This window comes from Nelumbo nucifera, chromosome 5 (genome assembly GCF_055504915.1).
Source record: "Nelumbo nucifera cultivar China Antique chromosome 5, China Antique-T2T, whole genome shotgun sequence".
In the NCBI taxonomy this organism is placed as follows: domain Eukaryota; kingdom Viridiplantae; phylum Streptophyta; class Magnoliopsida; order Proteales; family Nelumbonaceae; genus Nelumbo; species Nelumbo nucifera.
In genome coordinates this window covers 31,699,512-31,708,808 of record NC_142653.1, presented here as the reverse complement: position 1 = coordinate 31,708,808, position 9,297 = coordinate 31,699,512, and positions in this window count along the sequence as shown.

Sequence of the window (9,297 nt, the reverse complement as noted above, 5' to 3'; positions counted from 1 at the left end):
TTATTAATTTAATAATATTTTATTATTTTATTAATATCAAGTTTGGGGGTTTTTTGTCATGAATTTTTTACTTCTTGTTAGTCCCTAGAATGGGAATCCCATTCTAGCCAAACAAACAATTGGAATCGAAATGGGCCATTCTTATTCTAATTCTAGGCACTTATTCCAAGGACCAAATAGACCCTTAGAATAATAAGAAAAATCACTCGATATGTCCAAGAGAAACTAAGAACTTGATTGGCCCTTTTTGCATTGAACTCTCTAAAACACTAAGCTAACCTGATTCCCTCTATTGATTTTTCATTTTTAACTCTTTTTATTTATTTGGCTCATAATTATTGAAGTGCTTCTTTCATATATGTGAAACTATAAAAGTGCATAAAATATATTTTTGTATTAAATTGCTAAATAATCATTAGTACTTGAGGCTTACACCTTTTTACACCTCATGTCTTGAGGCTTGAGGCTTACGCCTCATTATGACATAGGCTTAAGCCTCACATCAAAGCTGTGTGGCTTAAGGCTTGAGGCAAAATCTTTGTGCCTTGCCTCAAGGTGTAAGCCTCATACCTCAAGGATTTATCAATTTTAATATGCCTAGATCCAAATTTGATTTTTTTTTCAATATATCGATTCAAATCAAATATTCTTATTTGTCAGATTTATATCAAATTCAAATTGAATCAAATTCTGATATTGAGATCTATCAATTTTGACATTGATGCCAATAAATCATCTCCAGCCCTTTTTTGGGCTTCATAGAGCTACACAACGGGGGTAGCCCATCCCCCAAACCCATAACCCCTCAACCCTGGTGTAGGCGGGATTTAATCTCAAGTCTCCACTAGAATCAGCTAAAGACTATTATCAACTAGCCAATTGGCACATTGTTATAATAAAACTTGCCTTATAAAATACTAAAATATGAAAACCTTTATAAAGAAATATGAAATAGTAACCAAATCAAAACTTCTATTTCAAAGGACATATTTCATACAATGGGAAACGCGTAGAATCGCAAAAGCAAATCCGTGTGCATATTAATAGAAACAAAACAACCTTAATGAACAAAATGATTGAAAGGGGTCGTGATCCAAAGGAATCCCCCAAATGCATACACAACAAAGGAGACGGGGACAAGAGAAATGTGCCTTCTTATCTTTTGTCCCTTCATATTTTCCTTCACACCTTACTTGTACTTGATTTTGACATCTATCACAATTTTTGAAATCCAAAATAGTCAATGAACTGATCCACATGACATGACCATATGATCATATGCCAAAGATAAAAGGTAAAAGACTTCTACATCTGAGGAATTAAAAAAAAAAAGATTTATTTCTTGTTTATTAGAGAAATAAGGCTCAATTTGGCAAAAATACAAATACAAATATATACAATAGAAATATAGGTTTAGAAATACAAAATACAGGCCTTTGCATTGTACATGTTTCTATTTATACTATTTTTAAATTGAGCCAATAAGCAAGGTTTAAAATACAAAATATATGTTTTTTGCACCGTACATATTTGTATTTACAATCTTTCCAAATTGAACCTAAGGCTCAGTTTGGAAGGAGTGCAAATACAAATGTATATAGAGTGCAAAACCTTATATTTTGTACTATTTTATATACATTTGCACGGTACATATTTGTATTTATACTCTTTTTAAACTAAGCCTAATATTCAGTTTGAAAGGAATATAAATATATAGTATAAAATCTTATATTTTATATTATTTTACATGTATTTATATTGCACAAATTTACATTTATACTCTTTCCAAACTAAGCCTAAAGATAAAAGAAATTGGAGTAATAAATACTAATCCATAGAATCGATTTCATCATGAGAAAAGGAATTTTGGAGATTGCAACATTTCATGTGGTAAAATCCTTTTCTCATTGTCGGTTCCTATAAACCCTAATAGCCAAGGACAAAATGGGTTTAGTCTGAAATCGCAATTGGATTTTTAATATTAATTTCCTACTATGATTACATTTATCTATTTGTCCACCCATGTGATTGACCCATTGTCCAAGCTTTAAAAGCTATAATATTTAATTACTCACATTTGTGATGGGTTAGATCTAGGGTTACATAATTTGTGGTGCAAGAACTGTAGATATAACCTTATTTGATAATTTTTATTAGATAAATTTTTTCTTTTAATTATTTTTGAGTTTTTAACTCTAGTTTAATAGTGGTATGGATGATTGTAACTTGTAGACCTAAAAAATGATTTAATGGGTTTTTTCGTATAACAATGCCAGCTAGCAACACTATGCGTCGTATCGTTTTGACTTAGTTTTACCAAAACTGAAAGATAAAAAAGGTTGATATAGTTTTGACCATGTTTTTGGCGCGCAGAAGTACTTCCTAGTTCGTAGTGAATTAGTGATAGACTGATAGAGTGATAGTGATGAATTAAGTATTGTCAATTCTCTCTCTCTCTCTTCATTAGTCACTTTTTTTTTGTATTGTGATTCGATTTTAACCTTCCTTATTCATTTATTTCGTGAGAAAATGTTAATAAAGAGTGCTTATATTAATGTTTTAAAGCTTCCGAGTTGCGGGTCACTGGTTCGATCATTTGGGTCAAACCGTTTCATATAAGTAATATATAAATTTATATATATACATACATACATAACAATTTTAAGAAAATTATCTAAAAATCATCATATGACTTTTTAGCATTTCTCTTTAACTCATCATAACTTTTCAAAACATCAAAAAACCCCATGTCAACGAACTTTTATTTTCCAAAACCCACCATTCATTAGAGGACCGTTAGTGTTCATTGACATAAGTTGTCCATGTCAACATAAATATAGTTTTATGACCAAACTGCCCCTAAATGAGGATTCAACCTTATTAAACATATTTTTATGACGAAAATGCCCTTATGTGCTTGACTACCATGCACATTTAATGTAAAACATCAGAATCTGCAGAAAAACTTGGGAAATAATAAAATAATTAAATATAAATATAAATATAAATGAAAAACTGTAAAAAACACTAAAAATTGCACAAAAATCACAAATATATTTTCAGCCAAAAATAAAAATTGCAAAAAATGCATAAAATGATAAAAAATATATGTATTTCAACTAAAAAAAGCAAAACATTATAGCAAACAAGTACAAAAAATAAAAAATCACAAATATATTTTAGCCAAAAAATCAGAAATTACAGAAAAATACATAAAATTATAAAAAACTAATTCAAAAATTATATGTTTCAACTAAAAAAATCTACAAACAATAATTGCAAAAATGCAAAAAGTCATACCAATTTCAAAACTAAAAAATCTAAAAACAATATTTGCAGAAATTACAGAAAATCATACCAATTTCAAAAAAAAAAGTGGAAATCTTCTAAGAACAATAAAAATTCAAAATTCAAAAATATATATTTCAATCAGGTTTCAACTAAAAACAAAATTAAAATATTCCAAAATTGCAAAGAACACAGAAGCTCCCTCCACTGAGTAGCACTGGCCATTCTCTGTGACATTGTAGACTAGCAGAGGATGGTGCCGGAAAACCATAATCTTTGTTAGAAAGGTCTCTTTATCGAATGTCTTCCTTGTCGTCTTGTCGAGTCTCAAATGGAGGGTTTTGGTTGTAGAGTCTTTGTCATTGCTTTAATGGCACTCCTCCTTGTCGTCTTCTCTACCATTGGACCAAATCTCAAGGTGAGTTCTTTGGTGGAGAGGGAGGAGGCGGATTTCAAAGAGGAAGGGGAATGGAGCGGACAAATAGAGAAGGGGCTCTGACCTCGTGGACATCACTGTCCCTTGGAACAAAGAAGGGGCTTTGACCGTTGGTAATCGTCACAGTAGGACATGGTTGAGCTTCTCAAGCGAGGAACCGGGTAGCAGAGAATGGAGCAAACGAACAGAGAAAAAGAGATAGTCAAGGAACCCAATGCTACTAAACAACGACGGAGATGGCGCCATAGGGGCAACATTTCGATCAAGATGGACTGCTCTCAGCTCTTGTTGCCACAGTTCCGGCCATGCCACATCGTTGCAGTGTCTCACCATCGAGAGAACAACCGAATCTTGCTTAGTCGAACAATTGGTCATCGTTTTTCTCTTCCTCCCTAGTGAAGACGATGATGTTACTGACATGGGTTAAATATAAAAAGGGTAAAATGGTAATCTACTAACATTCGTTAAGTCTATTTAATGTCAAATTACTGACATGGGGTTTTTAGACGTTTTGAAAAGTTATAGTGAGTTTAAGAGAAATGTTGAAAAGTCATGGTGAGTTTTAGACAATTTATATTTTTTATTTGTAAAAAAATATTAAAAATTGTGATTTGAGGTCAAAAAAGGGTTTTTCTTGTGAAAATAATGGGTTGGGATGCATAGATCTTGAAAAGTTACCTCGAATAAGAAAGAAATATCACCTCAATTCGACATCAAAGTGCAAAATAATGGCCTCCCAAAGTATCCATACACATTTATTGTGCAGCCCATGACCCAGTCACTAGGCCGAATGGGTCAATGGTCCAACCGTTTGGGTTGGATGGTTTATGACCATTTTCTGGGTTTTACTGAGGGTGTGTTCTATAGTGTGGATGAGAAATTGGTGGGTGTGGATTGGTCCACACCAAACCTTGTGGTAGGGACTAATCCACACCACACCACAATCTACAACTATTTTGAAACTATGAACAGACTACGTGGACTGGACCAGTCCACATCCACAGTGGCGTGGTGTGGACCAATTCACACCACACTTTTTGATTCCATACATCTCATATACATTTTATGAATGACCTACACAATCGATCATAAGTGTCTAATTTTTGCATTTTATATGATAAATATATTAAAAAAGGCATCAATAAATTAATATTAACCAATAGATATTAATTTTAATCAAAACGATAGTAAAATAATTAAAAAATATTTGAAATATTTAAAAATATTATTTATTGATAAAAACATCAAAAATTAATATTAAAATAAATAAAAAAAGAGTGGAGAAGGAGCATCGCCATGCTTGTGCTAGAATTAACATTAATAAATATTAAAAAATAAAATTAAAAATTATTATTTTAAATCTTAAAAATTAAAAAGAAAGAAAAGTATGTAGAAGGGACGTATTGTATCAAAATAGAGTGTGCAAATGTTGTGGACCAGCCACATCCACGAGATATATGTATGGTCGAGATTTTGGGCTATGGACGGGGACAGTCCACGATATATTGTGGACCAATCCCATCCACGACCAACCGAACGGCGAGTTCGCCCTGTGACATGGACCGAAATAGTCCATCCACAAGATGAACACGCATCAGAACTCCACCTAAATTTGAACTCGAAATTTTGGCCGGGTGACATTTGAACGGTTCAACTAGCTAGGTTAATGACGGGTTGAAAACATTGATTTATACAACTCTTTGAATTCTTCACCCCACAAGTTCACAGTGGCGTCTATAAGGTACTATATACAAGATAAAATTGGAATTGTGTTCTTGTGGTTCTTACCTTAGTATAGAACGAAGAATTTAAGGGGGTGTTCTGTAGTCCACACCCTGTGGCAGGGACCAATCCACACCACCTCACAATCCACAATTGTTTTGAATTGTGGATAGACTATGTGGACTGGACTAGTCCACACCCATAGTGTCATTCTGTAGGCATGATGTGGACTACTCCACATCACACTTTTTGATTCAATGTATTTCATATACATTTTATGAATGACCAACACAATCAATCATAAATGTCTAACTTTTGCATTTTATATGATAAATATATTAAAAAAAGGCATCGATAAAATAATATTAACCAATAAATATAAGTTTTAATAAAAATGATAGTAAAATAATTAAAATTTTAAAAATATTTTAAATATTAAAAAATATTATTTTATTGATAAAAATATTTAAATTAATATTTAAATAAATAAAAAAGAGTGGAGAAGGAGCACCACGGGGCTTGTGCTAGAATTAAAATTAACAAAATATTATTTTATTGATACAAATATTAAAAAAATCAAAATTTAAAAGATATTATTTTAAATATAAAAATAAAAAGAAAGAAAAGTATGTAGAAGTGATGTATTGTATCAAAATAGAGTGTGAAACGTTGTGGACCGGCCACATCCACAAGATATATGTGTGACCGAGATTTTGGGCTGTGGATGGAGATGGTCGACGATATAGTGTGGACGGATCCCGCCCACGACCAACCAAATAGGGAGTTCATCCCGTGGCATGGGCCGGAATGGTCCATCTGCGAGATGAACACGTTACTGAGTGCCACCTAAGTCGTTTGCTAGTATTATTTTATTTTAGGTTCCATTTGGTTGTAGTGCAAATGAACATTTTTTTTTGGTAGAAATGCAAATGAACATTCACCGGTGTAAATGCATACAAGTGGAATTGACCGAGTGTCGATCCTGATTTACTTTTGCTTCAAATGATGTGATCATCAATTTATATGAAAGAGGAGGAAATGAGATCATTTAATTGTGAGCAATAAGGTAGAAAACAAATTGATGTTGTCCCCATTTATCTTTTTATTTTCTTTCTCCATGGAACTACACAACAGCGGATAGCCCATCCCCAAACCCGTAACCCCCCAACCTAGGTGCAGGCGGGATTCAATTCCAAGTCTTCTACAACCAGCAGAGGCCTTACCAACCAATCAGTTGGCACCTTGCCACTTTATGTGGGAAAGGGTTATGGTACGAAAAAATGGTATAAATTTTGCATCAGACAAGAGTGCCAAGCATTAGTCATAAATAAAAAGAATGAAATTATGAAATTATAAAGTCCAAGAAATAATTTATACCTGCTTTTTGTTAGGTTTAGGTGCATTAATATGAATCCAATATCCTAAATCGTCAATACTCATTTGATTTATCAAAAAATATCAAATGGGTATTGGCCATTTATAGGCCTATTAAGGCTCATACTCTAACAATATATATGGCATTGAAAAAAGTGAAATGGGCCCAATGGACCTTTACCTTTTGGAAAGGCTTTATTAAGTTAAGTTGAACGTTAGGTAAGAACTAGTGTTTTCAAAATTAGATTGGACCGGATGGTCGAACTGAAAAAAAATTGGGAATTGATTTCGTTTCATTTCAAAACTGTCTTTTAGTAAAAAATCGTTGATTTGATCAATAAATCATTAATGGCTAAATCATCAAATCATTAATTCAGACACTAATTTTTGGTCATTTTTTATTTTTCTTTTATTTTTTTATTAAAATGGACTGTCCATTTGGACCATTTAACCCAGGAACCGAAACTCAGAATGGTTCCTGTCCGGTCCAGTTTTAAAAACCTTAGTATGAACTGTGTATGAACTAAGACTACAAATCTAACTATGCTAATAATACCTTGCGTATTTGAACCATGGATCGAAAGAAGAAATAAATAAGCACAACTCACTTGGATGCTTCTAACCATCAAATATGGTTTTGTTTGTTAAAGGGGAGAACACTTGTCCACTAAAGATCCAAACATAAATTGTTTCAATTATCCAGCCCGAATACTCGTTTTAAGCAAACACTCCAATTTTTTTGTATAGACAAACACTCCAATTGATTTCGGCTTAAACTTATAGGATGGCGTCTACATAACATTTTTGATTATTAAGAGTTCTCAAATTGTAGGACATTGTCGGTAATAAACTAAAAGAGGCTACCAAAATGCGTGTTGTCATTGTAGAATACAGCTTGCCCATATTCCGGAGGTGGGTCCCTGATCATAAATAAGCTCCGTATATTAGTGGATAAGACCCGACCCGCTTGCAATAGATGCGATAAAAGGGAAATACGGAGACATAACGATGTGTATGAGCTCCTTAAATGGGTATTCCACAAGATGTGGACAGTTCAGTCTCAAAGCCGTCTTTTAAGATGGGGTACGGGTTAAAAGGAAAAACCCACACCAATTGAATGATGTGATAAGGATCCAAGTTGACCGGCATTCAATGTAAGCTCTTATAGTTCACGTATAATATCCTTCCAGTCAATTTAGTCCCTCGCGGCCTTACCCTGTGGAGGGTGGGTATCCAACTATCCACAGGCAGTTGCATTCGGGTCAATTGGATAACTGGGTACCCGTTTTCGGAGGCATTTGGAATTGGTGCAGTGCGCCCTCCTCCACCCCATTAAAATATGTGGATAGCAATTGGGTCTAATGGATAACTGGGTATCCGTTTTGGGGGCATTTTGGAAACATTGGTGAAGTGCATCCTCCACCCCATTAAAATAGGTGGATTGCAATAGGGTCTAATGGGTATCTGGGTACCCGTTTTGGGGGCATTTGGAAGCATTGACCAAGTGCACCCTCCTCCACCCCATTAAAATAAGTGGATTGCGATTGGGTCTAAATGGGTAACTGGGTGCCCGTTTTGGGGGCATTTGGAAACATTGGAGAAGTGCACCCTCCACCCCATTAAAATAAGTGACAAGACTAAAGACAAAAGAGTGGCTCTTGAGAAGTGTGGAGCAAAGTTCCTAATAGGATGTAACTAGGGCCCAAACAAAACCTAATCCCAGGTAGTGATTATTAAAAAGCAATTCATGTTCAAGATGTTGGACCTAAAAATCCTAAAGCCTAGTGACCTACTAATCTTTGGTCCAAAGAGATTTGGTAGATAGGCATTAACAGCCCTAGGATTTCAGGTATCATGATTGTTTTATCAAGTTGATTAGTCAGAAAGTCTACAAAATGGCCCTTCCTTTGTCTCCAAGACTTCAACTACCCAAATGCATCGAAGACAATATTGTCTCCCTTTTGAATAAAACAGTTGTTTCTAGTTGAAAGTTTTGGAGGAAGCAACCCTTCTGATCAGGTGAATGCTAATGGCCACGCAAAGATGACAAATTCAAAATGTAATGGAACAGTCCAAACTCCTAACCTATTAAAAACTAGAAAGAGCTACAAAGAGAATTGCAGCTGAGTGCAGGAAACCAGATGTTTTTGCTTTCTTTTCTTTATTTCTTTCTTTCCTAAAAGAAACGAAGTAGGAGATTAGAGAGAGAGAGAGAGAGACTGCCATTCTTTGACAATAATAACCAGGAATAAAAGGAGCCCCAGTTTTTGACAATAATAACCAGGAATAATTCATAGACGAGTTGCTCATGCTTTTTTTTTTTTCCTTTCTCCTACAAGAGTCCGTAATGAGCGTCATTACATGTAAAAGTCTTGTAGCTAGCTATGACCTTAACTCCGCATTTGCCACTTGGAAAAGAATTTCGTCTTCTTTGACCCTCTCCACTTGTAGTTTTAAATTCTTAGCTTTTGTGCCTT